Consider the following 19,189-nt stretch of genomic DNA (forward strand, 5'->3'; position numbering starts at 1 on the left):
ATCCAACGAAGGTTGAGGTCAAGGGCAAGAGCTTAAATAGCTGAGTTTCCCTACCAGTGAGTCAGAACTGAAGAAGTCTCTTGGATGAGGGACGAAACGTCTTCTGGTATCTTCAGCCAAGTCCAGTTGCCCTTGACCTCGACCTTCGTTGGATAACCATCTCTAGGGTTTACAGAGAATACAGTAAACACCTCGGAACAGCCTGTTAATACACCCTCAGAAGTTTTATTTGTATAATATTATATATTATATAATATTAAAGAAGGAAGACGGAGCAGCTGGTCACCGGCTGATCCTACACTGAAATAAAGAACAAAACTCCTTCATTTAATTGTTCATTTGATATCGGAAAATGTCTGTTTTGGTGAACATAAACGCTGGTTTTAACTTTGGCAGTTTGCCGCTTACTTTTGGACCATTTAAGGTTTTTCACTGGACTTGAGCTCCTTAGATTTACATACAAACTGGAAAAATGGAGCTGTTCCAAAACCTTTGACCGTTACTGTACTTTATACTTTGATAATCTGTCACAGATGTGAGTCTGTCTTTTTATTTTTGTTTTTCAGTGCAGGCAATTTAGAAATTAATTTTGTTGTGCATTGCAGAGCCTCACTGCTCTGTATTCGTCACAGTTACTGCTGGCTGATCGAGTGCTCACTCTGCGTGTATGAGTGTGTGCGTGAACTCCTTTCAGACAAACAACAAAATGGCTTTCAGATTTAAATCCAGTCCGACGACAGAGATGATGGAGTTTCAAAAAAACCCCGTCAAAATGAAAAAGGCACACAGGAGAGAGAAAGAGAGAGTCCAGCTCGCTGAAACAACATCTCTCTAGACTCTTTTTCAATTGCTGTTGTCATGGTAACCATGCATGATGTTGATTATTATGGGCTGCTCTGAGACATGAACCAATGGAAGCAACAGAGCAGCTGCAGACATGAAGACCCATCCTACCAGAAAACAAAACTAACACTTTCATTTTATTTTGAAATGTTATTTTTTTTTTTCATCCATAGAGATTAATGCCTCCTTTAATTTGGTCCCGCCTCCAGCTCTCAACAAATCTCTGACACGGTCTTCACGGTAAAAATTTTCTAGCAAGCGTTGCACTTTTTGTTTTTATCACTGGTAAATGATACCATGATTGATGTGGTGATTCTGTGTCGTAACCAGCACAGCGCACCAGGAAAGTCCCTGATAAAGGCTATTAATAAGCGTTTAATTTATAAAAACAACTCAATCGTAATAACATTTAATAAACAGATCTCACAGATGATGCATTTCTAAGAGACAAAATGATCGGACACACTTTTCATGACGCCACACGAAGCAAATGTAGGACTTTTACCTCCTTGTTGCCGCTAGCTGTTAAACGTTATCAGTATTACTTGGACACCCGTCACGCTCCGCCTCATCAATCCCTCATTTATCAACCACATCACCATGATTGTCCTTTCTAAAGAAACTTTGGACGCCCATCTACCGGGATATTTGGAGAAAGCCAAGGTTGTGTAGCGATATAGCCTAGCAATGTGATGGCTAAAGCCAGCTAAACAAGGAGGTCCTGCATGTGAGATCAAAGGAAGGACGAGAGTGTCAAGGTGACCACTGCTACCTACCTAAGCCTAAAAGCAGTGCTTTAGTTCAGAGCCGTTTCTGTTAATCGGTCTCTGGTCTTTCAGTCCACCATGACACCAGGACCAGTTCACTACAACTGATCCTGCATGCTTAGAGGAACTGATCCCCAGAGGAATGTGAAACAAGAACACTACAAATCCCTGTTGTAATACCAGAGTCAGGGGGGGTTAAATGGTCTAAACGTCCCTCTACGGCTGAAATGTTTAGTCATTCAAATAACAAGTCTGCTGATTCTAGATGTTTCTGTGTGTCGTATCAGTGAGCGTCACTGCTGCACTGGGTCACATGTTCCTTCATCACCATGAACACACACACACACCGTAGTTTATTCTGACTCAGTCCCACCAATCCATTTTCTTAGTTAAGACCGCTTTAGCGTAGTTTTTGCATGTGTAGGTTTGACGGACCACCGTCACTACGGTTGAATATGCGCTGTGACCGCCATTCCAACGATGCCTGGCTCTGCCCTGTAGACTCGGGTTCAAATCCGGGCGACTGTTCTTTGTGCACCGCCTGCCACATCCGTTCTGCACATGCGCAAACGTTCCTAGGTATCTACCCCATTGATGTGATATGTACTGTGAGCTCTTACTAGTATTTATTGTCAGTTGTAGATCTGTAGTTGATGCTCTGTTAATGCTTGTATGTTGTTCCTCAAATGTAAGTCGCTTTGGATAAAAGCGTAAAAATGTAAATGTGAATTTAAAAGTGGTTCTGTCACTTTCAAATCAAGATAAAATGTTTTTATTAATCACTGGATATTAAATTGTTCACTACGATGTAACAGAAATATACTCAAGATACAGAAAAACCTTATTCAACAGTACATTTTTAATGTCTAATAATGACAACAATCATAACAGAGTAGCACAAAGGAGCTAGCTACCCTAGCTGCTAGCAGGCCGATGTGCACAGCTGTAGGGTTAGCTGGTCGACATGCATGCAGTCGCTGATTTAGGCACTCACTCCTGTGATGGTTAGGGTAAGGGTAGCTGTCAACGCCTTATACACTGACAACATAGCTAGCTACCTAGCTAGCCGCTAGCGCTTCCGGTCTATACAGAGCGTCTCATACAGACGCTCATACGCATCAAATACTATGATCAAATAAAGCTTTGTCAGCCTTTCTGAAAGCGTCAGTATTGGACGCCCTGAGATGAGAACCGACAACAACACATGAGTAATAACAATGACGTTGAGTATGCGCTGTGACCGTCATTCCAACGGGCCGGGTTCTTTAGCGTTGTGGTTAAGTTGCGTGTTTGGTACCCCGTAGATCAGCGTTCAAATCCAAGTGGGGTGACTGCTCTTGGCCCTCTGTCACAGTAAGGCACGCAACATCTGGTCAGACTTTCAAAATAAAACTACTGGTTAATGTTTGGTTTGGTTTAGTAAAAAGGTTAAAGTACTACTTTACTTACGGAACCTAACTTACATGAGTTAATTAATGTTACTTATGTAACTTCACTAAAAACAATCAGTGATACTTTGTAGCTGTTTGTTGTTGTGTTTATAGCGTTAAACTACGACGCTGAAGGCTGCCATGTGTGTTGGAACCAGATGCCGACGGTTGTGACAAACAGCTACTTGACACCCTGGGAATGAGAACAGGCTAGTGCCACATACACCGTCCTGCTTCCCCAAATACTCACTACAGCACCACTTGTGGATCCATCCGCCGCTAAAAATAGTCCCCAACAAATGCACTATTTTCTCCTGTGTGTTTGACTACAGTCAGCAGCTGTTTTAGAAAGTTAAACAGCCTTTTAAACATGAAACTGTCTGTTTGTGAGTTGTTTTTTTACGACTGAAAAGGAATCCATAAACAGTAAACGTCATGTTGTGGGATATTAACACTCTTCTAAGTCTTTGTTGTTGGGACTGTAAATCCTGTACAGCCGGCTGCGTATTAAGTTGCTGGTTGTAAACCTACCAACATTAATGAGCTCTGTGCTGCTGTGTGGATGTTGATCTGATGGTTCCTCCAGTCAGTCCTCACAGACTTCAAACAGGAAGAAAAACACAGATTGATGTGATTTGTAGAGAAAACGTCTGAGAAAATGAAACCAAATGTCTGCTTTTCTGATCGTTGTTCATTCAGATGGAACCAGCTGTCCAAACGCACCCCGGGAATCCACTTACTGTCAGATTAGGACATTTCTAGGTTTTTTTTTTTCATGTCATGTCATCGAAAATAAAACCATCAGTACTTTGTGTTGCTTTTACAAATTGTCCATGCTGATTGGTCTGAAAGCCCCCCCACACACACACACAGTTTGACAAACACACTGAACTGTCAGATCGTAAGATGGTGAGGCTGTCGGCTCGTCTGCGTTTAGCGGGAAAAGGAAACTGAACTTGACACAAATATATAACTTTCAGATGGATGAAAGTAAATAATAGTTCTGTTTATCGCTCTGTCTTCCAGCCCGCTGTGAGGAGGAATCAGCAGCCACGGGGACATTTGGTTTCTCCTCGTTATCACAGTCTGGAGACCGCAGATCAGTGGACCGCATAACGACTGAACAACAAACACATGGTTTTCTCCAGTCGACAAGTTCCATTCGTTCATGTTTAAGGCCCAACAGTTTCTGTTGTTACTAATGTTTATTTATTGAAAACAATACCACAACTTTTAAGGAGCTGATCGGTTGAAACTAAAGGTCCCACCAACTACTTGACTGACTGACTAATAAAACCACTGGTTGGCGCTGTGACCAGTTGTCGACTTTAGCTAATGAAGTTACATAGGGTGACCATACGTTCTTTTTTTCCCGGACATGTCCTCTTTTTGGGACCTAAAAATGCGTCTGGTTTGGATTTCTAAATCGCCCAAATTTGGGGATTAGGCTTTTTCTTTCTTTTTCTTTTTCACCATTCATTGTGTAAGCTTTTGAATTGCTTTGACCTTTCTCTTTAGGTCCTACCTTCTTGTACTTCACCACTGGATGACTAGTAGGTACAAAACTCCGTTTGAGTCTGTTTCACAGCCTGAATACAACCTTCAAATGCATAATTATAACTGCAAAACTGTCTACTTCTTTCTGATATCGTTTTTTCCAACCTGAGCCATAGCCGCCCCATTATAAACTGCTGTTTTCCAAAGTCAGGAATTAATTTCCTGCATGTGTTTCACAACACTCGGCAAACTACTTTAAAAGATTAGATTACATCTTTCAGCACTTCTTGTCAGGAAGACAGTTTGAAACACTGCATGGACAAAACGGAGTGTTATTACATCTGCTGCCAGGAGCATGATGAAACAATGAGGAGTGATGACAACAAACTTCATAGTGCTGTGTAGCTCAACAGTTCAGTTTTGGAAGGAAAAGATGGATCCTCGAACAGGTGAAGTGGCCCCGGCCTTCTACTGAGCCCGCCTGGCTGAGAGACCGCAGTCAGCCCCCCCCCACGCCCAAGCTGAGAGTGCCGTTCTATGGGGCGACTTCTCTCTCGGTATTTGGCGATAAAGTTTTGAGTGTTAATTACCCCAAATTCGTCTTTTCCTGCCGCAAGAAAACAGCGCTCACACGTTTGTTTTCTTTAGGCTGAACTGTCTTCCCATGAACACGATGTTCTTCAGCTTTAACTGGAGGGAAGGTATTAATATCTGAACAGCAGAAACACGAAGACAAATCTCCGGTTTCAACTTTTGATAATTTAAAGCAGAAGAAAGAGAAGAGGAGGAGGAGGAGGAGGAGGAGGAGGAAGAATGGGAGAGTTTCCAACTTGTGCAGTGACTGAGCCACTGAGGCGCCTCAGAAACAAGATCCACTGAGAGCGAGAGCGTAATGGCATGCTGCAGCCTACCGGGCCTCTGGCATCATTTGGCAGAGTGTGTTAGTGTGTGTGTGTGTGTGTTAGTGTGTGTGTGTTAGTGTGTGTGTGTGTGTGTGTAGTGTGTGTGTGTGTGTTAGTGTGTGTGTGTGTTAGTGTGTGTGTGTGTGTGTACCTCCTGCAGTCAGACTCATTGCCAGCAGCAGGCTGAACTAATCAGTTAGCGGGTTAGCTGCCGCGCTGCTTGACCTTTTGACCTCTGGCTGCTCTAACAGACACATTAAAACACACGGCAACATCCAGAGACTCACACACACACACACACACACACACACACACAAACTATCAACTAAGCTCCGTAAAAGCTTTTTTTCAAACACCAAATGTAACCATGGTTACGGATGAGAAACATATACACCGCAGAGATCTGTGTGTGTGTGTGTGTGTGTGTGTTTTCATGATGGATGTGGTATCTAACCAGTTGTAGCGGGTCGACTGCAGGAGGCACAAACCGAAGAATTCATTACACACACGCGCAGACTAATTACAAATCAGTCCTTTGTGTGTGTGTGTTACCTTGTGCAGACACACTCCTGAGTGTAATCAGTGTCAGCAGGGACCTGAAACAAACACACACAAATACACACATATAAGGTTAAAAACACGCCCACACAGTAGATGAGACAGAATCACAGACAACATCAGTGAACAACACTGCAGTGTGGTGAGCGCCCCCTGCAGGCTGCAAGAGGTCGTTCTAGCCAAGACGTCCTCACCCCCGGCTCGTCACATATCTACGCTTGGTCAAGGCCCTTTGGCGTCGCCTTTTAACGCCTTGGGTACCCCTTTAGCGTCACTTTTAGACGTTTAAGGCTAAGTTAGCGACGCTTAGCAGCAAGAAATATGTAACGTCCGGTTAGACTTTCAAAATAAAACGCTAACGTTACGAAACATGGCTATTTTGAAACGACACGTTATTGAAGTTGTGAAACGTTGGTTTTCTCTTCGTTTGTTGTTTTTTGTTTATTTGTTTGTTTTTCTCCGCCCCAAGCCCCCCTTCCACTGTTCTCTTGCAGATTTTGTTGCTTTCAGCAATTGGTGTTTCCTTCTGCCATTTCCTGTTGCCCCCACACCCCATCACCATTCTCTTGCAGGTGCTGTCCTTTGTCTGTTTGTGTGGTATTTGTGTCCCCCATCCCCATGTCTACCCCCCTGTCCGTCCCAATGACGAATAATTTAATAAATAATAATAAAACAGACAAAGGAGTTTATTAATACTCTCTTGTTAAAATCTGCTTGGCATAATATGGTATCCAGCTCCTCATACTCTATACAAGGCTGCTGGACAGGACAGGTTTTTGAAATACATATGTCAGTTAACATGCAAGTTATGTTACTTCACTTGCCTAACTTAAATAATAATAAATAAATAAAAATATTTAATGTTGACTTTTTGTTTCACACGGGACACCAACCCCGGTCTCCTGGTTTAAAGTCCAGTTTCTGGCCCTCCATTCACCCCAACCACCTCCTTACTCAGTCTTTTCTGTTAAATATCATTTACCTGCCTTTACCGTCAAAACCTGACGCTGATGGTTCATGATCTCTTTCAAATACTTAAAAACAATAACTAGTATTTAAAAACACGTTCACTGACAAAAAAAAAGAAGAAGAAAAGGCCTTGTTTTGTAGACACATGAGGCTCTAACCTCTGTGACGAATACATTGCCTTTTTCTGTTGATGAGAGTCTATTTTGGTTTGTGGGACGTGACAACGTTGGGACGCCTCGGGCCTGCAGAGCGATCACAGTTCACAGATTTTAAACAAGAGGAAACACGAACGCGACAAGTGTTTTGTGTTGACAGAGATTTACTGTGTCAGATATGTGAGGTGAAACATGATCAAACAATCAGACAAATGTTCTGAAACCACATGAAAGGATCTGAGTCTGTACACAGAGTGAGACCTGCTCTGACAAATCTATTAACTCAAATGAGGATTTGATGAGTTTCCTAACAGGCCTTTAGGTCCTCCGGTATTAAGATCAGACACCGACACTGGCTGGGTTCATGAAAAAACAATGAAGAAAACTTAAGAAACTTTATATTTTCTGCCTCCAGTGGATAAAATATGTGATCCTTTTAAAAATGTTAGTGGGTGCTTGTAAAGAATTTTAATTATTCCATGTACTTGGTTTTCTTAAGACTAATATGAACCCTTATTCAAATACAAAATGTAATAGAATAATAATCTGATTTATGGTAACAGTTCTCTGATCCTCTGAACCTGAAAACAAATATTAAAAATGATCAGTTCAGTTAATTTTATTATCTATAAGTGGGAAACTTGACTTGCAGTCTATTAACTTAATTTACTCTACTACTCATGTTGCACAGTCTGGAGGTTCATACTTCAGGGTATTCAGGGTATTCAGGGTTACTACTAGATAATGTTTACATGCTTTAATGTTCAAAAAACACATTTTTCTCATCCTGTCCGTTGCTTCAGCAACTATTTTCACCCTCTGTCTGAACACTGAGATTTAGCTCCTGTCTCTTTAAAGCCCTACTCCCTGAAAGCCCACTTTCTTTTGAGGTGCAGGTGCCTTAAACCTGCCTTCTCTCTAACAGCCAGCAGGGGGCGACTCCACCGGATGCAGAAAGAAGTGTGATTGTATAGAAGTCTGTGAGAAAATGTTGCTACTTCTCAGCTGATTTATTCCCTCAGTAAACACTTTCCTGATGAGTTTATGGTCTCTCTAGACAAAAATATCAGCCCTGTTAAAATGTCAGTTAACGTGAGTTACAGACGCACCTAGCTAAGCAAGCTAGCTAGCTCCGCACACGGCCGTTAGCTCAACCGTCTCCAAATATTGTTAGGTCCGGTGCCGCTGGTTGTAAAAACACAACATGGCGGCAGCCTAACTGCCAATTCAAGGCTTCAAAATGGCAGTCCAGAAACCAGTGGGGGACGTCCCCATGACTAGGTGTACTTCTTTTATACAGTCTATATGTAAAACTAGGCCTCACTAACTACTGTACAGAAACACAACATTAAAGCTTTATTCTCTGGTTTTGGTGGATCAGAGTTGACAGAGAAAATCTTGTCTGGTTCTTCCCTCTGATGTGCTCCGGCTGCTCTGCCTCCACTTTCAGAGTGTGTCTGTTAGCGGTTACTTTAGCCGCTAACAATAGCCGCTGCTAGCTACTCAGTTAGCCGTGCAGCTAGCCGTCCTACTGCTGATTCTGCCCGGACTGGAAGCTTGGTGCTCCAGGGTGTGTTGGTGTTTAAACATCTTACATTAGTACAGAAGCTTTGGACCGCAGGTTCAGAGCCAGCTGATAACAGCAGCTACCGTTAGCAGCAGTTAGCAGCTAGCAGTAAGTAAAGCTATCTTCATAAATCAGAGTTGAGCGAAAACCAGAAAATATTTAGCTTTCATTTATAAATGTAAATGCACTTTCTGTGAGACCTCCAGCTCCATGAGCTCGTATGAACACTTCTCTGGAACGTGGTCTGGTTTATGTACATTTAGCGGGTGTAAACACAGGGTTCGAGTTACCTGGGAAGCAGTAAAATCGTGCATCTGTGTGGGTCACTAATTCATTTATCAAAAACCATTATTTGGAATCACAAATAATGTATTTTTCATTTAGTGCCTGCTATTATTTACATTAAAAGATAAACAGACTTAAATGAACATACTTTCCTAATGAACTACACTGCACCTATTGAAACTTTAAACTTTATCGCAATATTGCAGACATCTGGGGCAAGTAGTTGACTGCTGTATGTGTGAGAGGGAAATGCTGAATCACGTAATAAGCAATAATTTCCCTCTGTCTGTCTCCTTATTTATTTATCTCCGTCAGTAATGTTAGTTAGTAAATTAGAGACCCCCACGAAGCTCAGATTATAACTCGAACCCTGCGTGTAAACATTAAAGATTCCAGATGTTACGTAACACCTAGCACTTGTTGGCTTTTTCGCCCATTTTTCCAGGGTCTTTTGCATGCGTGAGGTTTACATATGAGGAGGAAACCATGGAGACGCAGGCTCACGGTCTGTCAGCTCCATGTGCTGAACTTTTTATTATATTATTTATATTACTTACTATAAAGTGGAAAACTACAGCTGACGGCTTGCCGAATATTATCTGCGAACATTTTAAAGTAGAACGATGACAGCAAACGAAGCGATGTCAGTTACACAGAAATATGTATTTACATTTTGCCAACATGAGCTAGTCATACCGAAAACACACACACACACACACACACACACACACACACACACACACACACACAATGGTCGGTCAGTTGGCACGGCGACAGTGACACCATGGCAACAACTGCTCATCCTCCACCTGAGACTCTGTATGTGTGTGCGTGTGCGTTTTGTAATTACTTCAGTGAGGCGCTCTGCCAGTGATGTCGGCCTTTGGGGAAACACACAAAGCTAACACACACACACACACACACACACACACACACACACACACACACACACACACTCTCTCACACACACACACACACACACACACACACACACACTCACAGCTCCACAGGTAGAGTAATGGAACAGTAAATCAACACGGTGACAGGAAGTTGGCGATGCTGACAGGAAATGTAGAATCTCTCCGGGCGGCTCTTCTTCACTGCAGAGAGAGAGTGTGTCTAAGACTGTTTGCTGCAAAAACATTTTTTTTATTATTATCAGACTTTCTTCATTTGATCATTTTAGAAGCACACATTGAAATGTGGCCGTTAGTTCTGAATCTAGCGTGGTTTCCATAAAGTCCTCACGGACGCTGCTGTTCTTCACAGAAAGCCAATGAACGCATTTTGTAAATGTCTCTTTAGATAGTAGTTTTTAATTGTTAGATCCCTGACGGACGTGCACACAGTTCTGCTAATACCACTGAAGTGGCTCACAAGCTCGAACATGTGCAGTTAAGAGCTGGGCAACAAAACGCGATGTAATTTTCCTCAACAAAAAAACAAAATGTTCAATAAATACAATTTTTATTTAATTAATTTGTATCATGAACAAATTAGTAATTTATCTTTTAGGATATTTATCTAGTTGAGGAAAAGGGACTGAAAAAAGATGTTATCATAATAGTTTTACGTCAGATTTGTGAAGTGTTTGGCTTCAACTGTTTGTTTAAACAGTTTAAAACCACAGTTAACCGTCTGGGTTCTTCATCTTTCACTCTGGAGCAAAAATCTGCCTTTAAACTTGAAAGAAACAATGACTTGATAATTATCGATATCAAATGATATCAAATGTTTTATTCAGGTGAAGATACCAACGATGGTCATTCAGTCTTGGCCACCGGTGGCTCTAACGACCATGACGACTGTCGTTACCACAGCCAGGAGCAATAACGAACCAGCGGTATCGACAGTCCTAGCTAACGATCCCAGAGGTTAAATAGCTGAGTCAGGAGGATTTTCAACAAACACAACATCCCTGTGTTTTTTAAAGCCAAGAACACACTAAGACAGATGCTGGTCCACCCCAAAGACCTCACACCCAAACACAAGAAAAGAAATCTGGTGTATGCGATACAACCACTACACAAACACCTGGCTCAACACAGAAGGGCCAACTCCTCAGGTCAAGCAGTTTACTTACATCTGAAGGACAGAGGACACTCGTTTGAGGACCACCAGGTGCACATTTTAGACAGAGAAGATGGATGGTTTGAAAGAGGTGTCAAGGAAGCATCTACACCAGGGTTGAGAAGCCGTCATTGAACAGGGGAGGGGGTCTATGCCACCACTTATCCCCCACTTACAGTGCTGTCCTTTCATCACTTCCCAGGAAACTCAACAAACGTAACCTATTGGCCTCAGGTGAAGATACCAACGATGGTCATTCAGTCTTGGCCACCGGTGGCTCTAACGACCATGACGACTGTCGTTACCACAGCCAGGAGCAATAACGAGCCAGCGGTATCGACAGTCCTAGCTAACGATCCCAGAGGTTAAATAGCTGAGTTTCCCTGCCAGTCAGTCAGAACTGAAGACGTCCTTTGGATGAGGGACGAAAGGTCTTCTAGTTTCTTCTACAGAGTCCAGTTGCCCTTGACCTCGACCTTCGTTGGATAACCTTAAAGTACCTTACTTTATTATGAACTACTTGATCCGGATACTGAATGTCCTGGTTCAAAATTAATAAATTGATAAGCTTAAGTTATTGATATGAAAGTTTAGCTGGGAGAACAGCTGGTACTGATGGACAATTAGCAACTAAATGAAGACGGTGAACATGGTCTGTGTCCCAAATCCCTCCCTGTATATCCAATGTATTTACCCGCCTCCATTTACTGTGTGTGCCTGAATGAGTTTGAACTTTACATAACATATGCACTATTTTCTGTTAACAATCTCACAATAAGTCACATTTTATAGCTCTGTCGCGCACTACACTTGTGATTCAAAAGGTCTGTAAGTCTTAATGTAACGAAATTATTCTGGACACTTGACCTTTTCATACTAGTTCTTCTTCCGGGTCATGGGCTATCTTTATATCTGTGTCATCCTTGTTTTTGCCTCTTTCGACTCTGACCAATCTCTACTTTCCAAAGCCAGTTGTTTAGAAGAAATCAACGCGAGTTTGCAAAAATGCACCAACGAACGTTCAGAAGATTGCAGGGGGAGGGTTTTTCAGCGGGGCACTGCATGGTGGTGAGAGGCATGTCCGTAATATCATTTTTAAAACATGATCACCAAACAGAAAAATGACAGAAACACACTTCAGGTCTCGTAGAATATGTTGGAGTTACTTTAAGCAGATGTTTTTACAGAGGAATCCGAAATGCCGTGAGCCGTCATGGGCATCCGGACAATGTGTCTACTGACCAAATTACTCCCAAACAAATTGGCCCAAAATGTGACAGTCAAACTTTGATTAATCTTTGTTAAACACTCCACCTGCTAAACGCCAGCTTGTGAACACTGCGAGCTCTTAGCGTCTAGTTTAAAGCATCATTATGCAGTGCAGCTGCACAGAGCTGCTGGTGGCTGAGTGAAAATGTTCAGAGAGAACACAAAGCCGCCGCCCCCCCCCACCCTTGGTTTATTCGTGACTTTGAGTGCTGCATTGTTTCTGCACTCTTGTTGCTTGTTCGCCTCCGACTGCACAGACGTTCGCTGTGGTTAGGTAGCAAATGACTGTGTGACAGCTGAGACTGAGTTGTGTTGTGTCAGTCTCTCTCTCTGTGTTTACGTCAAGTGGAGTCATAACGCTGTCGGATTAGAATTCATTTTCAAATTGCACAGACGGGTTCTTCTCTTTAGTCTGCGGCTGTTTGCATCCACTCGACGTGTTTGATATGCAAATCACCGAATCCCAGCCTACCTCGACTCACCGTGTGAGTCAGTGCACCAGGACTCACCTCCTGGTGTCCGGTGTAATGTCCCTCCTCTGATTTAGTTTCTGAAACGGCAGCAGAGGAGCGCCGCGGGCAAGCTTTAGTTTGTCCTCCACAGAGGATGGGATGTTTGTCTTGTTTATTTATTTACCTTTTTTCTTACAAATAGCCGAAGGCTGTAGGAACCTGTGGCCATCGGTTACGCTTTGCACCTCCCCCTCCTCCGCACCTCCCTACGCTCCTTCTCCTCGCCTTTCTGCACCCGTCCTCCACCTACACCTGGTGGCCCGCTGACCTATCAGCACACAGGAGAGCTCTGTGTGTGTGTGTGTGTGTGTGTGTGTCACTGTGGGTCCCTGAGGCAGTAAACTCTCCACCAGTGAAGCAGCTGTTTCCCTCTGAGCAGGAGGAGGAGGAGGAGAAGCAGCTGCTGCCTCTCTCTGCCACTCTCTCCGTTAGCGTTTTGTTCACTGACTGAACGCTCGCTCTGAGCCAGCAGCTCCCTCTCAGTCCCACCTTTGACGCCACACTAGCAGTCTGGACTCAGACCTGGTCCCTCTATGACTGAAATAATGCTCCTTGCAAAGGCAAATATGAACATCTCGGTGGCTCTACGCAGAATCGACGGGTGTTACGCAGGGGTGGAAATTAACTTTCTGGCTCACCTGCCAAGGTGGCTGGTAGATGAATAAATCCATAAATGACTGGATCGTTCTCCTTGATCTCTGGGGAGGACAGCAGGACCAACGACTACCAGCTGAAAGCTAAAAACACTCCTAGTATGACTTTTGTAATCAGCTCCCAACACTGGCAGCTTTCACGCTGCCTTATTTCACAGGGGTATTGCGCCAGTCTGCCGGCTCGCTGCACTTTATGAAAGGTACGGAGCAGATTTTATTCGCCTCTGAGCCGGAAAAGTTGGTGACAGACACGAGACAGAAAGACGGATCGATCTGTTTGTGAAAAGCCTCTCACTCTTCCCCCTTTCCTCCCGACTCCTGGCCCCTAACGCAAAAATCTCCGTCAATCAAACACGAGTAACATGAAACGAACATAAACAACAACCAGTGAACGCCCCGAACCCATGTGTTACATGATTTTAGATCCCTTGGTACATCAGGGACCAATTTAAGTGCGACACACAACCAACAAGAAAGTCAAATAGAAATTATAAGGCGAATACATTTACCCGCCACATTGGCGGGTAGCCTTCCAATATTTGGCTGCCAAACGGAAAATCCACCCGTATTTGGCGGGCGGTGGGTGTCCATCCCTAGTGTCATGGGTAACCCTGAGTCACACATAGGCTGTGTCTGAAATCACTCACTATATCGTCCACTAGTGTTGTATCACTCACGATATGATACGATGCACGATACATGGGTCACGATACCAATAATACCACGATACAACAATTGTGCGATAATCGATATATTGCTAGACAATCCTAAAATTATTTCTCCTAGATGAGTTTTCTCTATTTATTCGCTGCGAATCTAAACTGTTAGAAAACGGTTTAGACCTGTTCAGTGTGGAGCAGATCAAGCCAGTGAAGTTAGCAGCTCTTTTAATTTTACAGCACAAGAAACAAATGTTCCTTAAGTATTTGCAAAAGACTTGCTAAATGAACATCATGCTGTGCTGAAGAAGTCTTGAGACCATAAACTCATCAGGAAAGTGTTTACTGAGGGAATAAATCAGCTGAGTAGTAGAAACATTTTCTCATAGACTTCTATACAATCACACTTCTTTCTGCAGCCGCTGCAGTCGCCCCCTGCTGGCTGCTGGAGAGAATGCAGGTTCTTCAGCACCGGATTCACTTTTCAGATCCAGAGGTTCCTGGTGAGTTTTTTTTTTACATAATGTGTATCCTATTTTTTTGGATTTCTACAGAACAAAGTGATTCAACTAAAGAATTACAGCACAGCAGTAGGTTATACTTTTATAATGAATACACATGCACATAAAACACTGTAGTATTTATTGGTGTTTCTTCCCGAGCCATTAACAGTAAGTCACAGCGCTGTTTGTTGCTCTTTGGCAGCTGCTGTTTAAACTGATCCTCCCTCTCAGCTGACCTCAGCTCTTCTTCTCTGTTTTCTCCTGCAGCTCTCGGTGTGCTCACACTGTGGACCCGAGCAGAACAACGCCCCGGGCAAAAAGGAAAAGATGCATCACTAATTCACAATCTACTTAAACGCACACCTGCTGACGTACACACTCCTCATCTGTTCTCCCTTTGCCTGCCACATGTGCACCCCTCCCTCCTCCTCTGCTCCCTAACTTTCTTATCTCCTTTTCTGTCTTCTCACAGAAGTTGTAGGGCAGATGTCGGGTTTGTTGTTGCCTCGTGTTTGGTTAGATTTCCTAACTCCTGTAACACTGTCAGGCTCGTGATGGACAGATTAAAGGATCAAAATCAGTGTAACAGAACCAGAGATATCATCTTTCTTATTCCTCACATTCTACTTCCTTGCCAAAACCTGGTGCCTACATTACCCACAATACAACTCAACCGACGACAGTTAACAGATTAAGCTCTGTTATGCTAGTAGCGGGCTGCAGGGGTCTGGTAAGCTCACTTCACACCAGTTTAAATTTTTTCTTAAAGGTCCAGTGTGTAATTTATTATTTATTGACAGAAATGCACCATAACTATGTTTTCAGTGGTGTTTAAAGACCTTACATAATGAACCATTATGTTTTTATTACCTTAGAATGAGTCATTTATATCTGCATAACCGCGGGTCCCCCCACCATCATGTTTCTACAGTAGCTGAAAATGGACAAATGGTGCTACAGAGCGCGTTTCATCACTTCGTTCTTATTGTTCTACTTCTGGTAGAATTCAGGCAGTGCAGACTCTCATCACTGTGTTGAATACGTACGTTAGAAGAAGAAGTAGTAATAATAATATACTGCAGTGCAAATAAGTTTTGCGTCGGAGCAACATTTTCAACCATTAGATGGTGGATGAGAATATAAGACATCAAGCGGAGAATCCCAGCTGACATCGGGCGAAAGGCGGGGTACACTCTGTACAGGTCGCCAATCCATGGCATTTGAATGGTGGGAGAACCCGGACAGAACCCACGCAGACACGGGGAGAACATGCAAACTCCACAAAGAAAGGCCGGGGCAACCGGGTTTGAACCCACGACCTTCTTGCTGAGAGGCGACAGCACTGTACCATGTGTATCAAGTGAATGAATAATAATTTTGCAGTAAATAAAATGACCCACATGATGTACAAATCCGTGCAAGTTATTTACTTGTTATGGATTGCTTGCGGAAGTTAAGTTTGGGCCATAGTAATGCACATGCGCAGTACCTTTTGTTTATGTTGATACCGTTGAAAGCGTCACACTTGTCTCTCTTACCGCTGCCTTGGCTAACCTCGTCCTTCCTCACAGTACTTTTTCATTCCCAGATTATTTCCCACACTTTTTTGAGTCTGGTATCTTATTTCCTCTCCCTGCAGCCCTCGGTGTGCAGCCGTCTCGGTGAGCGTCTCCCTCTTATTTTCTCGTAGCAGTCAGCCTTGGCAGCGGCTGCAGCAGGTCAGTCACTGTGAGCCAGTTCCAAACACTGTCAGCAGTCTTTACATCTTGTCATGGTCACATATTTGTTTAATCAGCTAATATATAAACCCTGTGTTTGTTTTAATATCTCTAGTCACAGATCACCACCAGTAGTATCATCATCTGTTCCCTGTAAGTTATGTGAGCCCACGGTGTTTTAAAGCGAGAGCTGGGTATTCCCTCTGTTTCTATTTCAAAACAGCGTCACAGCAATCGCCGAATGTATCGATACAGAAGCATCCGTGTACGCATATCAGCAAGGAATACGTAACGATATATTTCTGGATCGATAATTTGAGAACAGCCCTATTTAGATCCTTGTTCCATGTTTCATACTTTGAGCACCTGCCCTTCCAGAGGTCTCTGCACGGCCCTGAAATCCGAGAGGACGCAGCATAAAGTCATCGTGAACAATAAAACTGGGTTGAAATAGAAATCCAGTGAGCTCTTACCCACACACAGGAGGAAGGGGAGGAGAGGAGAGGAGAGGAAGGAGGAAGGAGGAAGGGGAGGAGAGGAGAGGAGAGGAAGGAGGAAGGAAAGGAGGAAGGGGAGGAGAGGAGAGGAAAGGAAGGAGGAAGGAGGAAGGGGAGGAGAGGAGAGGAGAGGAAGGAGGAAGGAGAGGAGGAAGGGGAGGAGAGGAGAGGAGAGGAAGGAGGAAGGAGGAAGGAAAGGAGGAAGGGGAGGAGAGGAGAGGAAAGGAGGAAAGTGGAAGGGAAGGAGAGGAGGAAGAAGAGGAGAGGAGAGAAGAGGAAAGGAGGAAGGTGGAAGGGAAGGAGAGGAGGAAGAAGAGGAGAGGAGAGGGGGGAGGAGAGGAGGAGGAAGAAGAAGAGAGGAGAGGAAAAGAGAGGAGGAAGAAGAGGAGAGGAGAGGAGGAAAGAGGAAGGGAAACAGAGGAGTAAGAAGAGGAGAGGAAAAGAGAGGAGGAAGAAGAGGAGAGGAAAGGAAAGGAGGAAGGGAAAGAGAGGAGAGGAGAGGAAAGGAAAGGAGGAAGGGAAGGAGAGGAGAGGAGAAAGAAGAGGAGAGGAAAGGAGAGGAGGAAGAAGAGGAGAGGAGAGGAAAAGAGAGGAGGAAGAAGAGGAGAGGAAAGGAGAGGAGAGGAGGAAGGAGGGAGGAGAGGAGGAAGGGAAGGAGAGGAGGAAGAAGAGGAGAGGAAAGGAGAGGAGGAAGAAGGAGAGGAAAGGAGAGGAGGAAGAAGAGGAGAGGAGAGGAGAGGAAAGGAGGAAGGGAAGGAGGAAGGGGAGGAGAGGAGAGGAAAGGAGGAAAGTGGAAGGGAAGGAGAGGAGGAAGAAGAGGAGAGGAGAGAAGAGGAAAGGAGGAAGGTGGAAGGGAAGGAGAGGAGGAAGAAGAGGAGAGGAGAGGGGGGAGGAGAGGAGGAGGAAGAAGAAGAGAGGAGAGGAAAAGAGAGGAGGAAGAAGAGGAGAGGAGAGGAGGAAGGGAAGCAGAGGAGTAAGAAGAGGAGAGGAAAAGAGAGGAGGAAGAAGAGGAGAGGAAAGGAAAGGAGGAAGGGAAAGAGAGGAGAGGAGAGGAAAGGAAAGGAGGAAGGGAAGGAGAGGAGAGGAGGAAGAAGAGGAGAGGAAAGGAGAGGAGGAAGAAGAGGAGAGGAGAGGAAAAGAGAGGAGGAAGAAGAGGAGAGGAAAGGAGAGGAGAGGAGGAAGGAGGGAGGAGAGGAGGAAGGGAAGGAGAGGAGGAAGAAGAGGAGAGGAAAGGAGAGGAGGAAGAAGGAGAGGAAAGGAGAGGAGGAAGAAGAGGAAGGGGAGAGGAAAGGAAAGGAGGAAGGGAAGAAGAGGAGAGGAGAGGAAAGGAAAGGAGGAAGGGAAGGAGAGGAGAGGAAAGGAGGAAGGGAAGGAGAGGAGAGGAGGAAGAAGAGGAGAGGAAAGGAGAGAGGAAGAAGAGGAGAGGAGAGGAAAAGAGAGGAGGAAGAAGAGGAGAGGAAAGGAGAGGAAAAGAGAGGAGGAAGAAGAGGAGAGGAAAGGAGAGGAGGAATGAGGAAAGGGAGGAGAGGAGAGAAGGAAGAAGAGGAGAGGAAAGGAGAGGAGGAAGAAGAGGAGAGGAGGAAGGAGAGAAGGAAGAAGAGGAGTGGAAAGGAGAGGAGGAAGGAGAGGAGGAATGAGGAAAGGGAGGAGAGGAGAAGAAAGGAGAGGAGGAATGAGGAAAGGGAGGAGAGGAGAGAAAACGAGAGGAGGAAGGAGGGACGAGAGGAGAGGAGAGGAGGAAGGAGAGGAGACAGCGTCAGAGCAGAGGATAGTTTTTGAAACCTGAATGAGAAAATAATCAATAGTTCTGTGCAATCTTTGTAATAAAGTAACTGCTGAGAGAGACTTCATGCAGCTGTCACGATCAAGAGTAAAATCAATAAGAATCTGTTTATAAAAAAATCTTTACTGATTGTCCTAATTTTTAAAGCTAAAACCAGTGAGTTGTAAAACTTTTAGCTTAAAACAATCAAATGTTGAAACTGTCGCAGAGTGATATTTGCTTTATCAGCTGTTAGTGTTCAGTGTCTCCTCACTCCCTCCATCCACAGCCTCTTTCCTTCCTCCATCACAGTATTACTCTCCCTCCATCTCTCTCTGAGCGAAGTCAGCTCCACTTAATTTATTACGAGCTGTAAACAAAACAGATTCAACACAAAGAGCTTCACCGAGTGACACAGGTCGATCAAAACAAGAGCGGACGAAAATACACCACATCCATCTCCTCCTCCTCCTCCACCTCCTCCACTTCCATCTCTCGGTCTCTCTCCATCCCTCCGGGCGGTTCATCCATCCTGCCCACTCAGAGACAGAAATAGACTGATGGAGAGCAGGA

The 19,189-nt window shown here is 44.1% G+C and overlaps 1 protein-coding gene across 6 annotated transcripts in view; it reads right to left on the reverse strand.

Moving 5' to 3' along the window:
• Window positions 1-19,189, reverse strand: part of LOC119905009 (extracellular sulfatase Sulf-2-like) — a 120,215-nt gene that overhangs the window by 72,171 nt on the left and 28,855 nt on the right. For all 6 annotated transcript variants that reach the window (XM_038721667.1, XM_038721666.1, XM_038721663.1 and 3 more), the window contains one exon: window positions 5,992-6,035. The gene's annotated coding sequence lies outside the window, so the exon portion shown is untranslated. The remainder of the gene's footprint in view (window positions 1-5,991; window positions 6,036-19,189) is intronic.

This window comes from Micropterus salmoides, unplaced genomic scaffold, assembly GCF_014851395.1.
Source record: "Micropterus salmoides isolate LMB-PRFRI ecotype aquatic unplaced genomic scaffold, ASM1485139v1 Ms_hic_scaffold_16, whole genome shotgun sequence".
Classification (NCBI taxonomy): domain Eukaryota; kingdom Metazoa; phylum Chordata; class Actinopteri; order Centrarchiformes; family Centrarchidae; genus Micropterus; species Micropterus salmoides.